The sequence below is a fragment of the Diabrotica virgifera genome, chromosome 1 (assembly GCF_917563875.1).
Source record: "Diabrotica virgifera virgifera chromosome 1, PGI_DIABVI_V3a".
Classification (NCBI taxonomy): Eukaryota; Metazoa; Arthropoda; class Insecta; order Coleoptera; family Chrysomelidae; genus Diabrotica; species Diabrotica virgifera.
The window spans coordinates 263,757,901-263,783,449 of NC_065443.1; the positions used below are offsets into that span (position 1 = coordinate 263,757,901).

General features: G+C 32.7%; 1 protein-coding gene across 1 annotated transcript in view; it reads left to right on the forward strand.

Moving 5' to 3' along the window:
- The window catches only part of LOC114344856 (synaptogyrin), a 108,144-nt gene that overhangs the window by 45,611 nt on the left and 36,984 nt on the right, over nt 1–25,549 (forward strand). The window lies entirely within an intron of this gene.

The following is a 25,549-nucleotide window of genomic DNA, read 5'->3' on the forward strand; positions in this document are numbered from 1 at the left end:
AACTACGGAATCACAATTGCCCAACTTTTCAACTTTCGTTTATACTTTACATAAAACCCCTGGATTGTATTATATTGCCCCCTCACGCTCCGCTCATGTTACAATAGGACAATAGTATTCAAGTGAAAAAATCTTAAAATTTGTCTAAAAGATCAAGCACAGTAACACATGTTGGCAATAAATAGCTGGACCGTTCTTCACAACAATAGATGAAAAGGTACAGATGGGATAAAGAGGTTGTAAAATTGTGTTACTACGATACTTGAACGGCCCCTTTTTTAACAAAAATGTATGAAGGAACAACAAAATATTATATTCTTAATAGACTAGGTTTAATGATTTTTTTGCGACTTTGCAATGTCGTCTTAAAGAATTAGTTCACTTATTGTCATTTTATAACACTGTTCTTTATTTTTACATAATACAAGTATCTACTTTTCAATTTTCATTGTTTTGAAATCACCTGCCGCAATATCAAATAAACCAGTATATTTATTTTTCTTAATTAATTCTACTTCAACTACAGATTTTTTTCTCTTAATTTTTGCAGTGGAAGATAAGGGATGCCTTCAAAATCAGACTCAATTTGATCTGGTACTTGTTCTGAGCCGAAAAATATTCAGGTTCAGATATTATTAAAAGTAAGAACAAAAAAAGGATACCAAATGGGAAAAAACAACGTAAAATAATCTGCTATGTAGACGACGCAATACTAATCTATCAAAGTGAAGATGATTTACAACGTATGCTGCACGAATTTAATATAACCGCTAGAAAATTTAACATGTTAATTTCCCCAAAAAAGACTAAATGCATGGTTGTAACAGCAGATCTAATAAGGTGTAAATTAGAGCTGGAGGGTCAAATAATAGAACAAGTCATCGAGTTTAAATATCTAGGCATCACACTATGCAGCTACGGAAAGCTCGAAACAGAAGTGGAAGATCAGGTGAATAAAGCACAGCCGCAGGTTGCCTGAATGAAACAATATGGAGAAATAAAAACATCGGAAAAGATGTGAAAGGCAGAATTTACCAAACAGTAATCAGACCAATCATGACATACGCGGCAGAAACACGACCTGATACAGAAAGGACAAAAAGAATGCTAGAAACAGCAGAGATGAAAACATTGCGAAAAATCGATGGTAAGACGCTGTGGGATAGAGCTAGAAGTGCAGATATACGAAGGAGATGCAAGGTGGACAACATTAATAACTGAGCGAAAAGTATAAGAGTAGAATGGAACGACCACATAAGCCGAATGACAACAAATAGAGTAGTAAGGACGGCGAGAGACGGTTCCCCAATAGGAAGACGATCAGTGGGAAGACGACGAAAAAGATGGAATGACAACTTACTGGAGGCACATTGAAAAACAGACAGAGTAATATCTATATAAAAAGAAGAAGAAGAGAAGATATTATTTCACAAAGCACACACTTCAAAACGAACGTAATAAACAAGCCAAGCACATTCTTCTTAATTATGAACTACAAACTAATTTGAGGAGTAGCAGAGTACAGATTCAGACCTATCCAAATAAGTCAAAACAAAAGTCAGTAGGTACCCTCTCAATTAGAAATGGAAATAAACACGTTGCGCAATATGATATTCAAACTTCAAACTGTTTGAAGAAATTTGATTTCAAGTCAAACCTAAAGATATCGAAGTCAAGTCAAACTTTTTTACAAAAAAAGTTTGGTTTTCAAGTCAAGTCAAGTTTGTTGAATAAAATCAAACTAGTTTGACTTGATACATCTCTAGTAACAGACAAAAGAACACCCAGTAATACAGAGTTTATTACAACTAATTACTAGGAATAGGTTTTTTTTAATTAGGACAAACAACAAGTTTTTCAATCATATCGATAAATATGGTTGTGGTTGTTACTTGCTGTAAATTTTGTATGGTGGTTAAACCTTGCCAAAAGCTTCATGGAAATCAATAAATAAAGACTACGAAAAATGCTGTTGTATTCCACCGTTTTCTGTATCAGTATTTCATATTTTGAAGATGGTCGTTGGCTACGTAACCTTTTCGGAATTCTATGTTTTCTAGATTGATGGGGTCATCAGTTTTGTGTCCATTCTTCTATTATTCTAGTAAATAACTAGTAGATGTCGCTTAAAATACTAATCGGTGGATAATTTTCTAAATTTGTCCTTTTTGTAAAGAAAAATCATTCTGGCCTTCGTTCCATTATATTGGGATTTAATAACAATTAAAAACTTAACACTTAAAACAATATTTTAAAATAAAATAAGCCGAAAATACTCATAGGGAGCTGGTAGAACAGGATTTTAACTTGAATTTAGGTTCTTGATAATTTCAAAAGTACTGTTTTAGCCTTGAAAGTCTTCATTTGTGTGTTTTGAGCCTTGAAAGTCCTCATTTGTGTTTTTTGAGCCTTGAAAGTCTCCATTTTTCGTTTTTTTTTCAGTTTTAAATTATTGTTTATAACTCGAAAAGGATTAAATTATGGAAAAAATTGCAAGAGCCATTTTTTATCAGAAGGGTCAAAAGAACTTCGTCTGAGCCAAAAAGTTAATTTCAAGAATTTGTTCTAAAAAAAGTGTTTATTGTGACCACTTTTAGCTTGGGCGACTTTAACTTTGTATTGAGGGAGCCTCACCAATGTGATTATGCAAAAATATTTCTCCGAACTTTAGCCTAACATGTATGTATTATCTATTTTTGTTTTCATTGAATACTAAATTCTTATTAAATAGTACCTACTGGTACATAATATCTGAAGTTTTTGATTTATTAGATCATTCATTTTACACATTCAGAGCGGTTTTATTTTGTTTAAATAACCCTGTTATGTTTACATCAACATATTGCTTAGATAAACATACATAACTGATGTTTGGGTAGTAACTTTTTCTATAATAATGTTTATAATAGTTACGCAAAATGAAAATACTGAAGCTTATTATTTTATTATTTTTTAATTAAGTTTATTTACTGCTGTAATAGCTGTCTGAGGTTATCTAGTAATTACTATTGAATATGTTTCAGTTGGAATCTCTATACAATGCCTAAATATGTCATGACATATGGTTTGTAGTAAATTTTTATTAGTCCAAGTAATGCAGCTTAAAATAGGACAAAACATCGCAATTTTTACAGAATGGATCGATTTACTAAAAAATTTGAGAATAAGTAGTGGATAGTCCAAGGATCAAAATCTATATCATGTCGAAAGGCGCTTTTACCATGGGGGTGGTTGCCACCCCATCTCGGGGGTGGAAAGTTTTATTTTATTTTGACCGCAAAAGTTGGTAAAAACATTCATTCTAAGCAAAAAACGTTCTATACATTTTTTTGATAAAATTAATAGTTTTCGATTTATTCACTATCGAAATTGTTAGTTTTATATCGAAAAAATCAATGTTTTGAATCAGTTTTCTGCTAATAACTCAAAAAGTTTTCGTTTCATCAAAACAACTTTGCTTATCAAAAATGTACCTTTTGAAAAAATAAACAAAACCGTTTTTTTTTTATTTTTTTTAAGACCAATAGTAATCGAGCTATACTTTATTATTATGTTAGCTCTTCTTCGTCAAATGCTAAATATTGTAGTTTCAAAGTCAAAATACGGGAAAACTATGTAGACAAGGCAAAAACGGCGGGTTCGAAGGGAAAAATATTCCCATGAGATTTTTTTGCATAATCACATTCGTGAGACATCCCAGAATAAGATTCAAGAAGTCGCCCATGTGAAAAGTGGGCCAATTTTTTTTAATCAAATTGCAAGAATCAATATTTTTGGCCTGACCAATTTTTTCTTTAATTTTTTGGACCATTCTGGACAAAAAAGGTGTCTTATAATTTTTCTCTAAAGTTGATCGTTTTCGACTTATAAGCAATTTAAAATTAAAAAAACGAAAAATGGCGATTTTCAAGGCTTAATAACTTGGTTAAAAGTTATTATTATGAAAGTCAATATATGACTAAATCAAAGTTTAAAGTCCTCCCTACAAGGTCCTCCCCCCTACAAGATCATGAAGAAATTTTTGTCATTATTTTATTACTAAGCTGTTATTTTTAAGTAATAATAATAAGCGCCATGCACGTGTGCGGGGCTGTAAATGCTGAGTGCGAGAGAGAAGCCATTCCAGCAGTCCAATTGTGAATCTTCTCGCACTCGCACTCACATTTACAGCAGCGTCAATACGATCTAACCACTCATTGTTATTAATTAAAAATAACAGCTTAGTAGTAAATTAATGACACAGATTTCTTCAGGATCATGTAGCGGCGACTTTAAACTTTGATTTAGTCACTTTCTGACTTTTAAAATAATAATTTTTGACCGAGGTATTAAGTCTTAAAAATGGCCATTTTCGCGTTTTTCAAATTTTAACTTGCTTATAACTCGAAAAAGATCAACTTTAGAGAAAAATTATAAGAGACCTTTTTTGTCCAGAATGGTCCAAAAAACCTAAAAAAATTAGTCCTGGCCAAAAATATTGATTTTTGCAATTTGATTAAAAAAATTGTTAAAAAAAATTGGCCCACTTTTCTCGTGGGCGACTTCTTGAACCTTATTCTGGGATGTCTCACGAATGTGATTATGCAAAAATATCTCATGGGAATATTTTTCCCAACGAACCCGCCATTTCCGCCTTGTCTAATGTATTTTTCGAGGATAACTTGTTTAAATTAATTTAAAGTATTTAAAAATATCTATCTCCAGAAATAAAAAAAATGTTTCTAGCTCAAAAATTAAGTGACATAATGAGAATAATGTCAGTCCCTATTTTTTTCAGCGAAAAAGTGATTGGAATCTTCCCCTACTTACCACCCTAATTAAAATTAGTCATTGACCTTATTTGGTCTTCTTTTTTTATGCATTATTAATAAGTTCTAGAGGTTTGACCGTCTTAGAATGATCAATTTAAAAAAAAATGGAGTTAAAAGCGAATAACGAATTTTTGCAGTTTGGTAAAAAATGCCCTCTTCTTCAGAATCGAAAGATTAGCAATCAGAGATACGAAAAAATATTTAAATATAAAATTGTAGCTTGTTTAATTTCCAAGAACTTGGTTTTCAAAATTTTTTTCTACAGCAAAAATTTAGTGAGCTATTGAAAATTAAAACTTATAATAACATAATATACTGGCGTCAAACAGCGACAGCTTGCATAAATGGAAAATCAACAGAAATATGCAAAATACAAAGAGGCGTCAGACAGGGTTGTATACTGTCCCCACTGTTGTTCAATTTGTATTCAGATAGAATATTTAAGGAAGCGCTGCATAATTTGGAATGGGGTGTGAAGGTTAATGGAATTCTGATAAATACAATCAGATATGCAGACGATACAGTTATTTTAAGTGATGATATGAATGGATTACAACACCTTTTAAATGCCATTGACAGAGTGGGAAGAGAGTTTGGCCTAAATATAAACTGTTCAAAAACAAAGTACATGGTATTTAGCCGTTTGGCCCATCAAGATTCACGGTTATATGTTGATGGTCATATGATACAAAGAGTACCCAGTTTTAAATATCTTGGTTGCCATATTACTAAACAACTAGATCCAGATAAAGAGATAAAATGTAGAATCGAGATAGCCCGCACGACATTTTTAAAAATGAGGTCATTCTTCTGTAATGATACCTTGCAACTTCAACTTCGAAAGCGCATGATTAAATGCTACATTTGGTCAGTCCTCTTGTATGGTGTCGAAGCATGGACATTAAAAATATCCACCATTAACCGTTTGGAGGCCTTTGAAATGTGGCTGCACAGACGTATTCTAAAAATACCATGGACGGCTATGCTGACAAATGTGGCAATCCTTACGAGAGCAAATGCTACCCGTGAGCTGCTTGATAACATCAAATATAGAAAGATGGCCTATTTTGGACACGTAGTAAGGGGAGACCGGTATAATATTCTTCAACTTATTATGATGGGTAAAGTCGAAGGACGCAGAGGAATTGGTAGAAAGCAGGCCTCTTGGTTGAAGAATATCCGGGAGTGGACAGGAATAAAGAAAGCAGAACACCTATTTAGAATAGCTCGAGACAGAGACAGTTTCGCCATGTTAATCGCCAACGTCAAGGGGACTTGATAGGGCACGTTAAGAAGAAGAATAACATGCAAAAACCACCTTTACCAACCCTTTCAAAGTCACCTCTTTTTGCGACTGATGATTTTAAAAGGATTTAATATTAATAGCCTTATAGATCTTGTAAAATCCTAAAAAATTCTTTTTTACCGGACTTTCTAGGATAAAAAATAAAAAGTTACGGTTCAAAAATCAGTATATTTTTTGAAAAAAAAAAGGAGTAATTCAATTGGCAGCATAATAATGTAAGTTAGCGGTGGTTTTACTCATTGACCTTATTGATACTTCTTTATTTATGTATTATTAATAGATTCCAGAAGTTTTACTGGCTTAGAATGATTAGTTTTTAAAAAACTAGAGTTAAAAACAAATAACGAATTTTTGTAGTTTGGTAAAAGGTGCCATTTTCTTCAGAATAGAAAGATTAGCATCAGAGATACGAAAAAATGTTTAAATATGAAATTGTAGGTCATTTAATTCCCAAGAACTTGGTTTGAAACAATTTTTTCTACGGCAAAAATTGAGTGAATCGTAAATGAGTATGATATCGAAAAACATTGATTTTTTCGATATAAAACTAACACGTTCGATAGCGAATAAATAGAAAACTGTTAATTTTATCAAAAAAATGTATAGACTATTTTTTGCTTAAAATTACGGTTTTTATCAAGTTTTGCGGTCAAAATATAATAAAAAAATTCCACCCCCGAGATGGGGTGGTAACCACCCCCATGGTAAAGGCGCCTTTCGGCATGATATAGATTTTGATCCTTGGACTATCCACTACTTATTCTCAAATTTTCAAGCAAATGGATCTATTCTGTAAAAATTGCGAGGTGAAAAGCTTCGGTTCCTGGACTATATGTTATAGCATCGGTATTATTACAATATATGCATTTTTATAATCTAGCCCAACCTAATCAAATATACAGATATATAGTTCAGGATACCATTTCTTGTCCAGAAAATTCTAGTCCAGTAGGTAATAGAATTTACCAGACTTTGAAGAGTATCAAAAAAGAGAAAAAAAAACTCCATCGTCTATGCTACATCACTCTTAAATCCTTATTTACTTACGTCCTGCAGCACACGCTTTCTTGGTTTACGTCTTCTCCTTGGTCTCTCCATTCTCTTGTACAAAATTTTCTTTTAAAGTCACTTTTCTATCTGTCCAAGTCACGCCAGACTTCTCGAATGTATAATTCTAACTGTAACTGGTACTGCATGCACTATTGTTATTAGAGAGTCATTACAAAGATTTGATTGATTGCACCTCTACATTGACGAATATTAAGAATGTTCTCTTGTGACCTTATCTGGGACGAATCCGCGGTGTTGCGGAATCTGACCTGATCATCTGCGGTGAGTATTGATTTTAATCTTTCATTGATGCGATTTTAATCTTTCATTGATGGTGAGGAGTTTTTTGCTCGAATGGGATATTAATGGTACTGTACGGTAATTGTTGCAATCTGTCGGTAAACCTTTTTTACATATGAGAGTAAAAGTGAGCTTTTCACTTACTTCAATTAGGTACTTAAATTCCTAAAGTAAAAGCCAGAGTTAGAATGCAGGGTTAGTCTTACGGCGCGCATGGATGCCGCTCATGTCGGCACAGTGGTATAGAACCGTAGGCAATTGTTGTGTGCGCGTATATTCCAGTGCTGTGAGTCTTAAATCCGGTCCTAATGCACCGCTCGGGGCAATCCGGCAACGTGGTCGGCCGTTCTCCGGTAAGAAATTCATTGCCCTATAGTACTGCATACTAACAGTGTCTTTTAGTATAGCTATCACATTTTTTATACCTCCTTCATATGTCCAGAACACCTTCTTAGAGACTAGACTGTAAGACCAAAATGTAGTAGACTAGAGAAGACTTTATATATCGCATTGAGTAATATGTACCGGGTGTCCCAATAAGAACGGCTCTCGGCCTTATCTCAGGAACGGTTTATAGTAGAGCTTTGAAATAAAAAATGTATAACAAAAGTTGCCTCAGGAAAAGCCTGGAAATTATTTTCATAATTGTGGGTCCACCGCTAGAGGGCGTAATTGAATATCAAAAATAAAAAAATCTAAATGTTACAATATTTTCCTAATTAAGGGGCACTGGAAATCCGATTATTGTATTCTTCATCAAATTCTGCGCATATTTGATTTAACAAGTTTAACTCTACCTTTGCAAATAAGAAGTGGGGGTGAGTGGGAACCTTGTTATGAAAAAATGGCTGTAAGTCCGGTTCTGCTAAATCAAATTTTGAAAACTGGGTCTTGTTGAAGACAGATCTTTTTCTTCAATGTAAGCGTGATAATTTTGAACCATCCTAATACGTAGTAAGCCAGCTGGGAGGCGTTATTTAATTTTTTTCTTAAATCTAGTTTTCTTTGGAAAATATTAAATACAAGTATGCATTTTTAATCATACTTTATAAAATTAGATTAAATTATCAATAGAATAGCGAAAACCGCATGTCGATACCTTTTGTGTATCTCAAGATATCTCGAGAAACGTGTAAATTTTATACATAACTGTTACTATCACCGGTAAGCTAAGTTAATGAAAAGTAGTGTGCTGTGGAAAAAAAAACAAAATAACATTTTCCAGATGTCAACGTATAAAAATATAATTAATTAAAACAACAATATAAAGAGAAACAATACTATTAAAATTAAATATAACACAACAAAAAGAACTACTTAGTGACGACCTAAATATTCAAATTGTTGCCCATCATACACTACTCTAGAATACATTATCCAGAGAATACTAAACGCCATTCAAAGCATATCGAGAGCAGAAATTGAGACTGCTGTTCAATCTACTCTTGAAAGAGTAAATGTTTGCAACGAAAATGATGGGCAAAAATTTGAACGTTTATGTCATCACTAAATAGTTGTTTATATTTCTTTGTATTAGGGTTTTTCAACGCTTCTCATTTGTTTCGAGCCTCTGCCATATGCCGTATAATCCGTTTATAATATTAATATACGAGATATGAACGAGGCTCGAAACAAATGAGAAGCGTTGAAAAGACCTAATATACGTTGACAGCTGGAAAATGTTTCTTTGTTGTTTCCATAGCACACTACTTTTAATGAATTATTTCGTTTACCGGTGACAGTAACAGTTATGTTTTTAAATTTACACGTTTTGTAAGATATCTCGAGATAGAAAAAAGGTATTAACATGCGGTTTTCGCTATTCTGTTGCAAATTTTGTCTAATTTTGTAATATGGTATTAAAAATGCATGTTTGTATTTAATATTTTCCAAGGAACACTAGATTTCTGAAAAAAATTAAATAACGCCTTCTAGCTGGTATATTATTCAGTAAGATGGTTCGAAATCATAACTTTTACATTGACGAAAAAGATCTGTCTTCAACAAGATCAAGTTTGCAAAATTTGATTAAGCAGAACCGGACTCACAGCCAGTTATTCATAACGAGGTTCCCACTCACCCCCACCTATTATTTCCAAAGGTACACCTAAACTTGTCAAATCAAATATGCGTAGAATTTTATGAAGAATACGACGGTCGAATTTCCAGTGCCCCTTCATTAGGAAAATTTTGTAAAATTTAGATTTTTTAATTTTTGATATTCAATTACGCCCTCTAGCGGTGGTCCCACAATTATAAAAATAATTTCCAGGCTTTTCCTGAGGCAACTTTTGTTATAAAATTTTTTATTTCAAAGCTCTACTATAAACGGTTCCTGAGATATAGCCGAGAGGCATTCTTATTGGGACACCCGGTACATATACTTATAGTCGGTTCGCTAAACTCAGACACCTGGCTAGTGATTTTAGTAAGTATTTTTGCCAATTTGCTAAAATTGGCAAAAAACAAAAAAAAACCAGACTAAAATCACTAGCCAGTTGTGTCTGAGTTTAGCGAACCGACTATATCATATTTTTTATGTATTGAGAAAATGAAACACTCTCTCAGCAAGCGTGGCTGCTGAACCTGTTATTCTACTGTTAAAATTTTCGACCTCTGTCGCAGCTAGCCTACGACGTTCATCAAGTTTTATTAGTTCCTCGTTAGAGCCCATCTCACAGTGGTTCCAAATGCTGAAAACGTGGTCATGAGGCGAAAAAAAGCCCGTATCTAGAGAGTTTCATGTTTACAGGTGTAAGGATCAGACTGGATGTATTCTGGTTCATAGCTCAGGAACAAGTGAATCACGTCGTAATCCCTATGTAGATAACAGAACAAAAATTTGACACAGGTTTGTCAAAATGACAGTGACACTTTCTCTATGTTGACTAATCAGTTATTTAGTTTGTTCGATTTGTTCGATTTCTTGTTGGAGATAAAAATTTTTACTAGGACCAATATGACACAAAATCTAGGCATGGGATAAAAAAGTTTATTTGAAGAAAGTTTATTTTTTTGTTCTTCTTAATGGCGGTACAGGCTCGTTTTTCTAATATTGCGTTTAAATATAGAGTAATTTGCACATTCTAACATATTTCTCAAATTGGGCTCTGTACCTCCATTCTTTATTATATTACGAATATGTGTGCCAAATATCTCGACAAAATATTTTAAAGTTACAGCCGCAATCTTGGACCGCGTTTGTTGCTACCTGTTGATCGCTACTGTTGCCTCTTGAGAGTCGTATCAGTTTTTTTTTAGGAACCAGCTGTACATATATTCCTGAAAATATTTCTATCTCATTCACGTATCTTATTTATACATCTGTAACGGTCCCCGTTTTCGATTCAAAGTGCTATTATTTATTTCTTAATTTTTTTCAGTAGTGAGTGAATTTTAAGCTCTTTATTTTATAATCATTATAGTTCAAAATCAAAAACAGGGAGCGCATTTTTAGATACGTCTACATTAAATATACGGTGATAAGCGCACTAATAACCGGCAAAATAACACAAAAGATGGAACACATATTAAGTTGTGAGATAAAAAGAGATGAACCTACTAGAGATGTTAAAGGACCCCGCAGAAACCTTATGGGAAATGGCTCTTTGTAAATGCTTTAAACTTAGGGTTCTGGTAGTCCTTGATGTGTAGAAAGACTCAATGGGTGCGTAGCTCCAAGAAATCATAGTTTTAAGATCATAAGCCTCTGAAGTTATAGGTACAGTGAGGACCTTTGAGTTGGAATAAATTCATTTTCTCGAGAATGGGCGACTCTAAAGATAAATTACGAATCATGTCGATTTTTATTTTTAAATTATAATTTTTTGGCATATATATATCATATTAGTGACGTCATCCATCTGGGCGTGGTGACGCAATCGATGATTTTTTTTAATAAGAATAGGGGTCGTGTGATAGCTCGTTTGAAAGGTTATTCAATTCTCTATTCAATAATATAAATATTAACATAATTATTTATACAGGGTGCAAAAAACTTTTTTGAATTAAATTAATTGAGACAAAAAGAAGAATGTATATAATTTATTTAATTCGAAATACATTTTACTATTGTCCGAAAACAGGAAAAAAATGTTTATTTGATAAACCAATATTATTTTTCGCTTAAATTCAATAGTAAAGCTGCCACCCACTTGCGTCTTAGCAGTTTGACCATTTAATTTAAGCAAAAAGCAATGTTTATTTTTCAAATTAACATTTTTGTCTGTTTTCTGACTTTTTGTCTCAATTTAATTCAAAAAAAATTTAGGCACCCTGTATAAATAATTATGTTAATGTTTATACATATTATTAAATAGAGAATTGAATAACCTTTCAGATGAGCTATCACACAACCCCTATTCTTATTTAAAAAAAATCATCGATTGCGTCATCACGCCCAGAGGGATGACGTCACTAGTATGATATATATGCCAAAAAATTATAATTTAAAAATAAAAATTAAACTGATTCGTTCCAGTGTCGCCCATTTTCGAGAAAATGAATTTATTCCAATTCAAACGTCCTCATTGTACCTATAACTTCAGAGGCTAATATCTTAATTAAAACCATGATTTTTGGAGCTACGCGCCCATTGAGTCTTTTGTTCTACACATCCAGGGCTACCACAACCCACAGTTTCACAGCATTTCACAGAGATCCATTTCCCATAAGGTTTCTGCGGGGTCCTTTAGCGATAGTAACTTAAAATTTGACATTATATTAATTGTGTCCCACCTTTAAACGTATCGGACGAGTTTGAGAAATGCCACTGTCACATTGACAGTTTTAGTTGACATACTTCTGTGATACGTCTAAAGGTGGGAAACAATCAATATAATGTCAATTTATATGTTACTGTTACTATCGCTAAATTTATCACCTCTAATAGTTTTATTTCTTTTTATCTCACAATTTAATGTTTTTTCCATCTTTTGCGCTATTTTGCTGGTTATTAGCGCGCTTATCACTGTATACAATACCACACCAAAGCTAACAATTAAAACTACCTTGAGCGAGTAACGAGTTAATATGCTTGATAAAGGTACGAAAATATATACAGGGTGTCCAGAAACTCTACCGACAAACGAAGACAGGATATTCTTTAGATAATTTTAAGATAATTTAACCCAATTCACCTAGTCCGAAAATGCTTCCTAAGGGAGCTAGAGCTCTTTGAAGATGGCGTCATGTAATTAGTTTTTCTTAAATACCTCCAAAACGCTTCTATTTAGAAAAACAAAAATTGGTATGCATATTTACTTTCCAGAAATGAATCGATTCCATCCATTGCAAATTTCTAGTACCGGTCATAGGCGTCCGTTTTGGGTAGGGCAACGGTTATTTTATCGCATAACTTTTTTACCTTTAAATTTTATGCATTTCTGATACTGGATTATTAAATTGGGAAGTATTTTAGTACTAAAAGGTACTCTTGTTTTAAATCGGTAGGACACACCGTTTTCTAGAAAAACCGATTTGAAAACTTTTCGCTTTTTGAATTAAAAAATAAAATTTAAAAAAAAAACTGTTTAGAAAGGCGAAAACTGGTACATTTATTTATATTCCAGAGATAAATTGATTTCATTAATTGCGAATTTCTAGTACTGGTCATAGGCGTCCGTTTTGGGTAGGTCAACAGTTATTTTATAGCATAACTTTTTTGTCTGGAATTTTTGAGCATTTTTGACACTAGATTAATTAATTATGAGGTATTCGAGTACTAAAAGTTACTCTTACTTTATGTTGGTAAAATACTTCGTTTTTTGTTGAAAAGTTCTTTCAATTTTTTTTTTCAAATTCCAAAAACGAAAAACTTTCAAATCGATTTTTCTAGAAAACGGTGTGTCCTACCGACTTAAATCAAAAGTACCTTTTAGTACTAGAATATCTCACAATTTAATAATCCGGTTTGAAAAATGCATAAAAGTTAAGGACAAAAAAGTTATGCGATAAAATACCCGTTGCTCTTCCCAAAACGCACGCCTATGACCGGTACTAGAAATTTGCAATGGATGAAAACTATTCATCTCTGAAAAGTAAATATGCATACCAATTTTCGTTTTTCTAAATAGAGGGGTTCTGGAGGTATTAAAGAAAAACTAATTTCATGACGCCATCTTCAAAGAGCTCTAGCTCCCTTAAGAAGCATTTTCGGACTAGGTGAATTGGGTTAAATTATCTTAAAATTATCTGAGGAATCTTCTGTCTTCGTTTGTCGGTAGAGTTTCTGGACACCCTGTATAATACATAATTGGCAGGAACGCTAACACCAAACTTACAAAAATAATATAGAAGGATTCGGGTATAATGAATACTACATCAAACTGAAACTGAATAGTTGTCACATTCCGAATAGTCACACATTGTTACGTTGGTAAAGTAAAACTTAGTAGAATAAAAATTATTGAGTAATAGCCTAGACTAGCTATATCAAAGTGTGAGGACCTTTACATGCTCAAATCAATAATTTTAATTTGTTTGTACTGCTTTTGTTAAGTTTTATGTTAGTTTAAGGGGTTACATAGGTCTTGCGGGTAAAAAAGCGACTTTTAAAAAAAATTATATCTCGAAAACTAAAAATTATATTTATTTATAATTGGAACATGTAAAAGTATTGTACTTAAGGCACTCTCAAAAAAATTTTCACCCAAAAATATTCATTTTTGTAGAGTTAACTGCAATTTTTCGACAACAGCCCTTTTTTTTGCGGTGGGCAGCATAACTAAGTCCAGTCTCATCTGAAATCAAAAAATAAAAAAGTTTCTTGTAGTTTATACCTCTGGCTAGTGAATGAACGAAGGAATTAAAAAAAAATGAAAATTTGAAGATTTTATATAAGTTTAAACACATTTTCGACCCCAATTTTTTCTCATTCTTTCAAAAATGACCATTTTTAAAGTAGTTTTTTTTTATAAAACAAAAACGACTTCACCTAATAAAAATTCCTTCGTTCATTCACTAGCCAGCGGTATAAACTACAAGAAACTTTTTGATTTTTTGATTTCAACTTTTTTGATTTTGGACTTGAGTTATGCTGCCCACCGGCTGCAAAAGGGCTGTTGTCGAAAAATTGCAGTCAACTCTACAAAAATGAATATTTTTGGCTGAAAATTTTTTGAGAGTACCTTAAGTACTATACTTTTACATGTTCCAATTATAAATAAAAATAATTTTTACTTTTCGAGATATAATTTTTTTTAAAGTCACTTTTTTTACCCGCAAGACCTATGTAACCCCTTAAAAACTTGTGATCTCTATCCTTCAATTTCGGACCCCTTTCGTCCCTTTCGTCTAATTTTTAAATGTTCTAATTAGAAGTTATAATGTAAGGACTCAGTTACTTCATATTATTATATGTATTGTTGTGATCTTACTTTTGAAATCTAATGATGTTCTCAGATGTAATTTATCTTAATTAATTAATCAATAATTATCTCATTAATCAAACAGATCAAATACCAATATAGTGTCAATCTCAGGGCTAAATTATAATATCAATTACTTACTTTCGTGGCTTCAAAGTATTTCTCAGTGGATTCCTAATCGGGATAGATAAAAGAGAGTAAAATAATACACACATACGGATTTCAATTAGAAATTATAAAAATCATTTATTTTATCTAAATGGCAATAACTGCTTAATATTTCTTATATCTTATCTTTCTATCTTTATTTAATACAACAGTTACAAAAATGGGAATCTTATTTCTTTTTGTCTCCAAATTTATTTTATTTATAATGAACTATTATGATTTATCAGTAACAAATTGATTTAGGTTTGATGAAATTTTTTTAATAGTGAGTGTGTGGCTCAATTTTCAATGTGGTATTTAATACACAAACCATACATTCATGTCATAACAAATTAGACTGACCTTTACTGATGATTTGACAATGTCTTCACACAAAACACGTTTCCTATTGGCTTGGGTTGCGATCCAACGACTCGTATAAGTCTTCCAGTAATGCCTCTGTTCCTTTGAAAACTACGCCTCGTACAGCACTCGTTCCTGCCTTCTCCTGATGCCGTGTTGCACCTTTTTTAAACACTTCAACAAACCGGGATACTCTAGACTCAAGGAGTTATATACTATCTCGACTCAGCCTATCACTCGTTCCACGATATCTTACTTTCTAATTTTCAAAAAACAAACTAACTAACCCGGCGTTTCACTTTTTTGTCTACTCTTCTCGAAAACTGGACTTCGCCTCTCTATCGCTCAAAACACCCTGACTCTCATTGCTCATTCATTCTCCTCCTTCCAAAATACCCCTTCCAGCATTCAAAAATCAACCAATCCAAAGCAACTTTCAATTATCCGTATTTACCAACACAAACTTTCCTTTTTCTAAATATCTTAATGGATTTCAAGAAAAAATAATATTCCCCATTTCAATTTTACTTTCCACATTAATCCTCTTTATAAATTTAATAACCTATTATCTTATTTACTAGAATATGAGTTATCGGTGGTTATTGACAAAACCTTCCACGAACACTTTCTTTTTAAACATCACTCTAATTGTTTACTTGAGTCGTATTGTTCCTGGGGTTCGTAAACACTTCTCCGAAACACTTTCTTAAAAACTACCTATACAAAATTTGTTTTTTACAGGGTGTTCCAAATTTACATGCCCGCGGTCGAGAAAAACGAAAACCTTTATTTTTATTTGAATTTTAAATATAACTATAGACTTTTATTTCTTGTGTCAAATAGGAATATAACAGTATATAACCTATAAAAAAACCTTGAGTTTATCTATTTTGAAGTCTATATTTACCACGGAGACTATCCCCAAAACCCCTAAAAACCCAGGTTTCGGGTTTTTGAAGCTGGCGCACATTACGGAAAAATCTGAAAAACATTAGAAATATAGTTCCTGATAAAATACATAAAATAAAAAAAGATGCATTTTGAGGTTATGTACATTTAACATATGGGTCCCTAAAAATAGGTATTTCTTGTAAAAGTCACAACTGTGCGTGTGAATTTTTTGAAAGGAAACATGTTACGAGTGGAATTACCCCCATCCCCCCTAGATCCGCCACTGTTCAGTAGTTTTCTAAAGATAAGGCGGAACTGTAGTTTTGCTGGTATTCCATAACTGAGAAGCACTCATGAAAACATGATAATGTTTATATCGATCTAGCAGCACCTTTTATACCGTACTTCTTTAGTTTTCTGAAGACTTTTCGGAGGTTTTCTGAAGACTAAAATACGATCCAACTATTTTTGACCACGAATTCATATACAACACGCAAGTATGTATGAAGAACATGAGTTTCTCTTCTTCTAATAATAAATATTTTCGTTCACTTGACCGTAAATTAGTGCACTTTACGTAAACCGAGCACTCGAATCCAATAACTTCAGAAGGCTGTAACTCGAGAATAGTAGTTATTCAGACCCAGGTGCCATGGACTTTTTTAATCTACACATCAAGAAGAATCATTGACCAAACTTTCATCAAATTTGACCGGGACCACTTTTCCATAAGGAGTGTTGCCTGGTCCTTTTTAAATTGAGTGGATCCTACCTAACATAACGAAAAAATGACGTTTTATGTGGTAGAGGGAGGGAGTTGGCGGAATCATTGTGAATTTTAAAACTTTTTTTATGTACTTGGCTTCGTCTTTGTCACTATCTCCGCAAATTTTGTAATCCATTTTAAACAGAGTTCTAGGCTACCTCTAGGCACCTGAAATCTTCAGAATAGCTCAGAACTTGCTAACAATGCAATGTTTAACTGCTATTATATGGATAAATCTTCTTTTTCTTCTTTGTGCGACTAGGATTACTCCTGTTTGTCTGCCTCTTATTCTGTTTCAGTTGTTGACTGTACATTATCTTTCGACCTTTTCGGCGGCCTTTCAACGGGTCTTCTGCTATACGGCTTGTTGTTTTTACAGATGTTCGCTAATCTATCTGGTCACATTAGGTTTACATGTTCGTTTCAGTTTTTCATTATGGATAAATTGATTTTTTTAATATCAAACTATTTTAAAAATGTGACTAATGCAATGACATTTAGATTCCATTTTAAAGTACGTCAATAAATCGATAATTACAAATTGATGGTGGCTCAGTGGTAGAGCATTAGACTACAGATCGAGAGGTCCCGAGCTCGAAACCCGGCTGTTGCGTATCTTTTTTTAATTTTTTAAATAAATAATTAAAAGTTCATATTTTATAAGTTAATTATTATATGTATATAAATATTAAATATACCATTTTAAATATTTTCTTTGGTTTATATGAGTTTAAATCCGCTAGAGAAAATATGCCTCTAAGATAGTCGATTACAAAATTCTTTTATGACAGAAATTGAAACAACTTGATTGAACAATTGAATTTTATATTGGGTCCTATAAATAATGAAAACGTTTTATTATAAAAAGTTCTTTTTTATAAAAGTGTAATTATTTAATCAAATAAAATACCTAAAAAAATTTAAAAAATTATTCAGATTGTATCGATCTCAAAAAATAAGCTTAACCCCGCATAAACTCACAAAAACCCTTAAGAATCTTAAAATCACGGTTTTTGAAGGGGTTTGGACGTGTTTCTTCCATTTTTGAATGTCTAAAGAACGCAGTTATTTCAAATTATATAATATAACCTATATAAAATCTTGATTTGATCTATTTTGAAGTCTATTAAATAGGGAAATCCCCCTAAAACACCAGTTTTTCGGGAGGTATCCGAAGTGCGTCCAAAATTTTGAGGGATTTTCAGGTAATATCGCTAATGTGTTTTGTATGGTCAATTGCGTTCCGTTTCTAACAATAAAATTTAATCCTACACAGTATTAGGCCGATGCCACATTATGCGTTTTGACCGGATGCGGTGAAAACGCATCCGTTTCCAACGCAACCGGACCGACCTGTCACACTATGCGTTTAGCCTGGTGCAGTTTGTAAGCGCGTACTGATGACTCAAAACGCATCCGTTTCCAACGCAACCGGACCGATCTGTCACACTATGCGTTTTAACCGGATGCGGCGGAAACGCACCGGTTAAAACGCATAATGTGACATCGGCCTTACCTGGGTTTACCTAATTAGTTTCTTAGTAAAAATAAGAGAAAGTGGAGGTTAACTTGATAGGGTGGAATTTTTAAAATTGCAGTTTATTTCCAAACTGTAAAGAGTGAACTTAGACAATCGCACCGCGCAATGGATTTTGAAATGATGTTAAGGGAACGGGGAAAACCACTTACAGTTTTTCAAAAATTCAAATTTAGAAAGTTTCGTGAATTAAAAAAGTTTGGTGAAGCTGTGTGGTATTGTACAAATAAAAAGTGTAAAGCAAAACTATATACACACACCGGCAAAATTAGCCGAACACCTTAAAAATGGGACTTGTTTGATGTCTTGAATTTCCAAAACCACTGGTCCGATTTGAGTGATTCTTTTAGTATGTTATAGCCTTATTATTTAAGAATATCGCTGTAATAATATTGTTGCTATACAGGTAAATATCATTTTATACCGGGTGTACGAATCATACTGTTTTTTTCTTAAAGTTTGGAACACCTTGTGGAATATTCTAGCATATGTAAAATATTAAAATTAATACTCGATTGTAGACTTAATCTTTCTTAACTTTTTACCTAATCTTTTTACTTTTTGATTCATTTACTTATGTAAGATAATAAAAAAGTTATGTGCGTTAACAACTATCCATGTTTTTCATCAATAAATCCTCATAGTAGGGGAGGAAAGTATACTAAATTTGAAGTTACTCGAGCTTTATGGGGACCTATTGGATTGTGAAGGGTATGTGCTAAAATCAGAAAAAGGTTAAGTTAAGTTTTCCATAAAGTGGGGGACTTTTCATTTTTTAATTTAATTTTCCATTTGAAACAATCATTTTTCTCCGATTATAGCGCTATCTATCCATAATTCGAAATAATGTGTCGAATAAAAGTTTCTTATTTTTACGTAAAAAATCCAAATCTGAAATAAAAATTGGGGGCACCTATTTAAGATTTTAAATTATATCCCCCACCCCACCTCTGTGGGGGCTCGTGACACCCCACGGAGAGGGGTGGGGGTAAATTAAAAATTTTAAATACGAATCCTGCCATATTTCGCGAAATGAACATCAGATGGTAAAACTGCAAAATACACCTATTCAATATTTTTCAAAAATCCACCGAATGGTACCAAACACGACCCCCCACAGAGGTGGGGTGGGGGGTTACTTTAAAATCTTAAATAGGAGCCCCCAATTTTTATTGTAGATTTGGATCCTTGACGTAAAAATAAGCAACTTTTATTGGCAACATTGTTTCCAATTATGGATAGATATACCCTATACCTAATCGGAAAAAATGATTGGTGGAAATGGAAAATTAAATTAAAAAATGGAGAGTCCCATACTTTATGGAAAACTTAACTTCACTTTTTTTGGTTTTAGCACTCACTCTTCACAATGAAATAGGTCCCCATAACGCTCGAGTAACTGCAAATTTAGCATATTTTCCTCCCCTTCTATGAGGATTTATTGATAAAAAGCATGGCTAGTTGTTAAAGCACATAACTTTTTTATTTTACAACATAAGCAAATGAATCAAAAAGTAAAATGTTAAGAAAGCCTAAGTCTACAATCGAGTTTTAATTTTAATATTTTATATGTGCTAGAATATTCCACAGGGTGTTCCGAACTTTAAGAAACAAACACAGTATGATTGTAACACCCGGTATAAAATGACATTTATCTGTCTAGCAACAATATTATTACACCGATATTCTTAACTAATAAGGCTATAAGTTACTAAAAGGATCACTCAAATCGGATAACAGGATTAGGAGATTCGAGACATCAAACATGTCCCATTTTTAAGGTGTTCGGCTAATTTTGCCGGTGTGTGTACATTAAATAATGTGTTTTTAAAAGTTAGTGGTGAACACAATCATGAGCTTGCTGAAGAAGTATAAATTCGCCAGAAAGTTAACAATTCTCTTAAAAGAAAAGCAACAGAAGATATTGCGGAACGACCTGGGCCTCGATTTTTGACCCTTCGCTTCGTTATCTAACGTGTTCGCTTCGTATACTAAACAGATACGAAACGAATACGTTCGATAACGAACCGAAGGGTCAAAAATCGAGGCCCTGCAAAGTTGTTACACAAGGAAATCGAAAAGCAAAGCGAAGTACTTAGTCTCTGTCAACAAAAGATGTCCAATACATAAAAAAGAACATTAATCGCACGCGATTGAAAACGTTCCAAAATTGCCAAAATCAGCAAAGGATGTTCAAGAATTTTTGAAACAAATTGAAATATTTACTATCAAAAATGAACAGTTTTTGTTGATAGTCTAAGAGCTAGTGAACCTTTTGACTAACGGTCGTCCTGTAAGGCTAAAAATTTGTAGAGTGATAATTCATAGCACACCAAAGCTAAAAACCATGACCTGGCAGGCCTCAGCGGTGCACGTGTATCTACCAGGTGAATCGAAAAGTGCAAATTTAGGGGGTAAAATAAACTTTCTCCTGTAAGGTTTAAATTTAAGTATGTGTTTGAGTAAGTCATTTAGAAGAAATGTGTACAATGACAGGCGATTCTGAAGAGCATAAGACCTTGCCAGGCGAGGGGAAAGATTAGGGGTTTTTATTAAAATTATTCTTTTTGCATCGAACAAATTTTTTTTAGGCTTTTTGAATTATTCCAAACAGAAAAGGTCCTTAGTTATTTTTCTCTTAAGTTAATAGTTTTTGTTATATAAGCGATTGAAAATTTTGAAAATTGCGAAATCGGCCATTTTTAACCCAAATCGGACATTTATCTAAAAATTTCAATATTGGCAAGGTACGCAGATATTCCTTAAACATTGATTGATGAAATCCCGAAGAGTTTTTTGCAATAAAATAACGAAAACCGCTTTGTTTTTTTAATTGCTAATCAAGCGGGCGCTACACTGTAGTATAATTGAGGACGTTTGAGCTTGCATAAATTCATTATCTCGAGAATGGGCAAATTTGAAGAGAAATCCTCAGACAGGTCGATTTTTATTTTTGAATTAGGACTTTTTGGTATATATATAATACTAGTGACGTCATCCATCTGGGCGTGATGACGTAATCGATTATTTTTTTAAATAAGAGTAGGTGTTGTGTGATAGCTCATTTGAAAGGTTATTTAATTCTCTATTCAGTAATATAAACATTAACATAATTATTTATACAGGGTGTACAAAAAAAATTTTTTCTTCTATTTGTCAAATTTAATCAAAGTTAATTTAATAAAAAAAATTTTTTTGTACACCCTGTATAAATAATTATGTTATTGTTTATATTAGTGAATAGAGAATTAAATAACCTTTCAAATGAGCTATCACACAACCCCTACTCTCATTTAAAAAATCATCGATTACGTCATCACGCTCAGATGGATGACGTCACTAGTATTATATATATGCCAAAAAGTCCTAATTTAAAAATAAAAATCGACCTGTCTGAAGATTGCTCTTGAAATTTGCCAATTCTCGAGATAATGAATTTATGCCAACTCAAACGTCCTCACTTATACTACAGTGAAGCGTCCGCTTGATTAGCAATTAAAAAACAAAGGGGTTTCCGATATTGTATTGCAAAAAACTCTTTGGGATTTCATCAATCAATGTTTAAAGAATATCTACCTACCTTGGCAACTTTGAGATTTTTAGATAAATATCCGATTTGGGGTTAAAAATGGTCGATTTCGCAATTTTCAAAATTTTCAATCGCTTATATAACAAAAACTATTAACTTAAGAGAAAAATCACCAAAGACCTTTTCTGTTTGGAATGATTCAAAAAACTTAAAAAAAATTTGTTCGATGCAAAAAAATAAATTTAGGAAAAACTCCTAATCTTTCCCCTCGCCTGGCAAGGTCTTATGCTCTTCAGAATCGCCTGTCATTTTACACATTTCTTTTAAATGACTTACTCAAACATATACTTAAATTTAAACCTTACAGGAGAAAGTTTATTTTACCCCCTAAATTTGCACTTTTCGATTCACCTGGTAGATACACGTGCACCGCTGAGGCCTGCCAGGTCATGGTTTTTAGCTTTGGTGTGCTATGAATTATCACTCTACAAATTTCTAGCCTTACAGGACGACCGTTAGTCAAAAGGTTCACTAGCTCTTAGACTATGATTAATGATGAACAGTTTGATATTGTTGTTTTTTCATGTCTGTCTAATCTTTCATTTATGTGTAACAATTCCACTTTATTTATGGATGGAACATTCGATTAGTGCATAATTTTTTTTTTCAAATGTTTACATTACGTACATTGATTAATGACACTTATGTTCCGGTTGCATTTTGTTTGTTACCTAATAAGCAAAAATTCACTTACAAATCATTATTCGAATCATTAAAGAAAATATGTCAAGATTTGGGATGCAATTTACATCCAACGAAAATAGTGATTGATTACGAATTAGGTATCCACTCCAGCGTGCGAGAAGTTTTTCCGGAAGCAAATGTTGTTGGTTGTCGATTTCATCTTGCTCAAGCTTGGTAAGTAATACGTTTAGCAATGTAACTGGCAAATAGTAGATTGTTAAGAAAAACTTGAGTTATGACGTCATCATATTTTTTTGCTGTAAAACTAAACATTTCAATATGTTTATTTCAAACTTCACTGTAATTTCTTTTTTCAAATATTTATTTTTTCAATTTTTTTTTACAAAAAACAGCATTTGATATAAGTTAAAACAAGAATTGTAGGTAAAATATCTTAAAAAAAATTTATTTTTTGACATAAAAAAAAGATGTCGTCATAACCTCTGTCAAATTGGCTCCTAAATATTCTCATTATTTTTTAAAGATGTATTTTTTTATAAAATTTGACCGGTTTCAATTTTTATTGAATGCAAGTACTTTCTGAAATACAGAATTTATTCTATTATCTTGTTACAGGTGGCGTAAAGTACAAAATGTGGGGTTGAGTTCTGAGTATAAGAACGAGAACTCAGAAATAGGTAAATGGCTGAAGCATATTTTTGGCCTAATGTATCTTCCTCCGAGCCAAGTTGGAGATTGTTTTGTGGAAGATTTTATGCCTGAAAAACCAGATGATCATCGAGTTGACGCATTTGCAAACTATCTAGTTGAAACGTATATCGAAGAGGACTCCACATTTCCTCCACAAATTTGGGCAAAGAATAGCGCATCTATATATAGAACAACTAATTCTTGTGAGGGATTTCATTCACAATTTAAAAATTATTGTTTGTCTCCACATCCTAATATTTTTTTGTTTGTTGAAACATTAAAGCGCATTCAAACCGATTCTTATATAAAAATAAATTCTGTTAAACAAAATATTTCTAGAAATGTAGATAAAGCTATCTCCAGCAAATATATTTTTCTCGAACAGAAAATTAACCAGTATAACAGGGGTGAAATTTCAAGATACAATTTCGTTAAATGTGTTAGTTATAAATTCGGTGCTTTTTAATATAATATATTAAGTATATAAAAATAAACTGTTAGTTGATGTTACGTTTACATATTATATTTCCCTGCTTACCTAATATTTATTAAGCTATCCTCTGACCGCAATTGGGTTGGCTAATTAAGAAATGAAACGCAATTCGGACTAGACGTTATCGGTGGCCAGGTAAGCAAAATATTTGGGACGCAATTCGACAAGGCCCAAGAAACGAATGCAATACGCTTTTTCGGGTTTTTGAGGGTGGCGCACCTTACGGAAACACCCTTCAAAAATTAGAAATATAGTTTTTGATAAAATACACAAAATAAAAAATTAGACCTGCAACCCTGTCCTACACATAATTATTATGTCCTGGATAATTATCATATTAGTCCTGGATCCCGCGTACCAAAAAAAGTTGATTAATAGCAAGCTGAAAATTTGTTAATAGCTTAACGGTGTCTAGTCGGACAAACTTTGATGTAGGGGAACACTGGAACAGGTTAACAATTTAGAACGTCAGACTACGAAAACGTTCCATGTATTTTGTCGAACAGAACTTCCAATTGATTTATTGCCATTTCATGCAAAAATCTCTCATGCAAAAATCAGACTGGTGTTTATCACCAACTGAGCATTTTAATGAGTGGAACACGAACATGTCAAATGACAGGAATCATGTTGGTTAGTAGTAGCAGTCTGATTTTTGCATGAGAGTTTAATGAAAGGGTAACAAATCAATTGGATGTTTTGTCCGACAAAATACGTGGGACGTTTTCGTAATCTGACGTTCCAAATTTTTAAACTGTTCCACAATTAAAACTTACCCTGTTCCAGTGTTCCCGTATATCAAAGTTTGTCCCACTAGACACCGTTAAGAGGAAACAGTAGCGATCAACAGGTAGCAGAAACGCGTTCCAAGATTGCGGCTGTAATTTTGAATTTTTGGCACACGTATTCGTAATATAATAAAGAATGGCGGTACAGAGCCCAATTTGAAAAATATATTAATATGTGGAAATTACTCTGTAATTAAATACAATATTAAAAAAACGAGCCTGTACCGCCATTAAGAAGAACAAAAAAATACACTTTCTTCAAATAAACTTTTTATAATAACTACTAAAATAAACTACTAAAATTTTTTATTTCATTAGTAGTTCCAAAATGACACAAAATCTAGGCATCGGATAAAAAAGTTTATTTGAAGAAAATATATTTTTTTGTTCTTAATGGCGGTACAGGCTCGTTTTTTTAATGTTGTATTTAATTACAGAGTAATTTCCACATATTAATATATTTTTCAAATTGGGCTCTGTACCGCCATTCTTTATTATATTACGAATACGTGTGCCAAATATCTCGAAAAAATATTCAAAATTACAGCCGCAATCTTTGAACGCGTTTTCGCTACCTGTTGATCGCTACTCTTTCCTCTTAATCTATTAACAAATTTTCAGCTTTCAGGTCTATAAGGTCAAACTAGTGGTCTTCAAAAATAGACATGTTTTGTAAATGCCCCAACAATTCACGTGGATTTTTTGAAATTTTTTAATTGATTGTATCTCACCTATAAAAAATAAAAACGGAAAAATGTCGTTTTTCGTGGTGAGAGTAAGGGGTGTGGAGGCTTAAAATTGCGCTT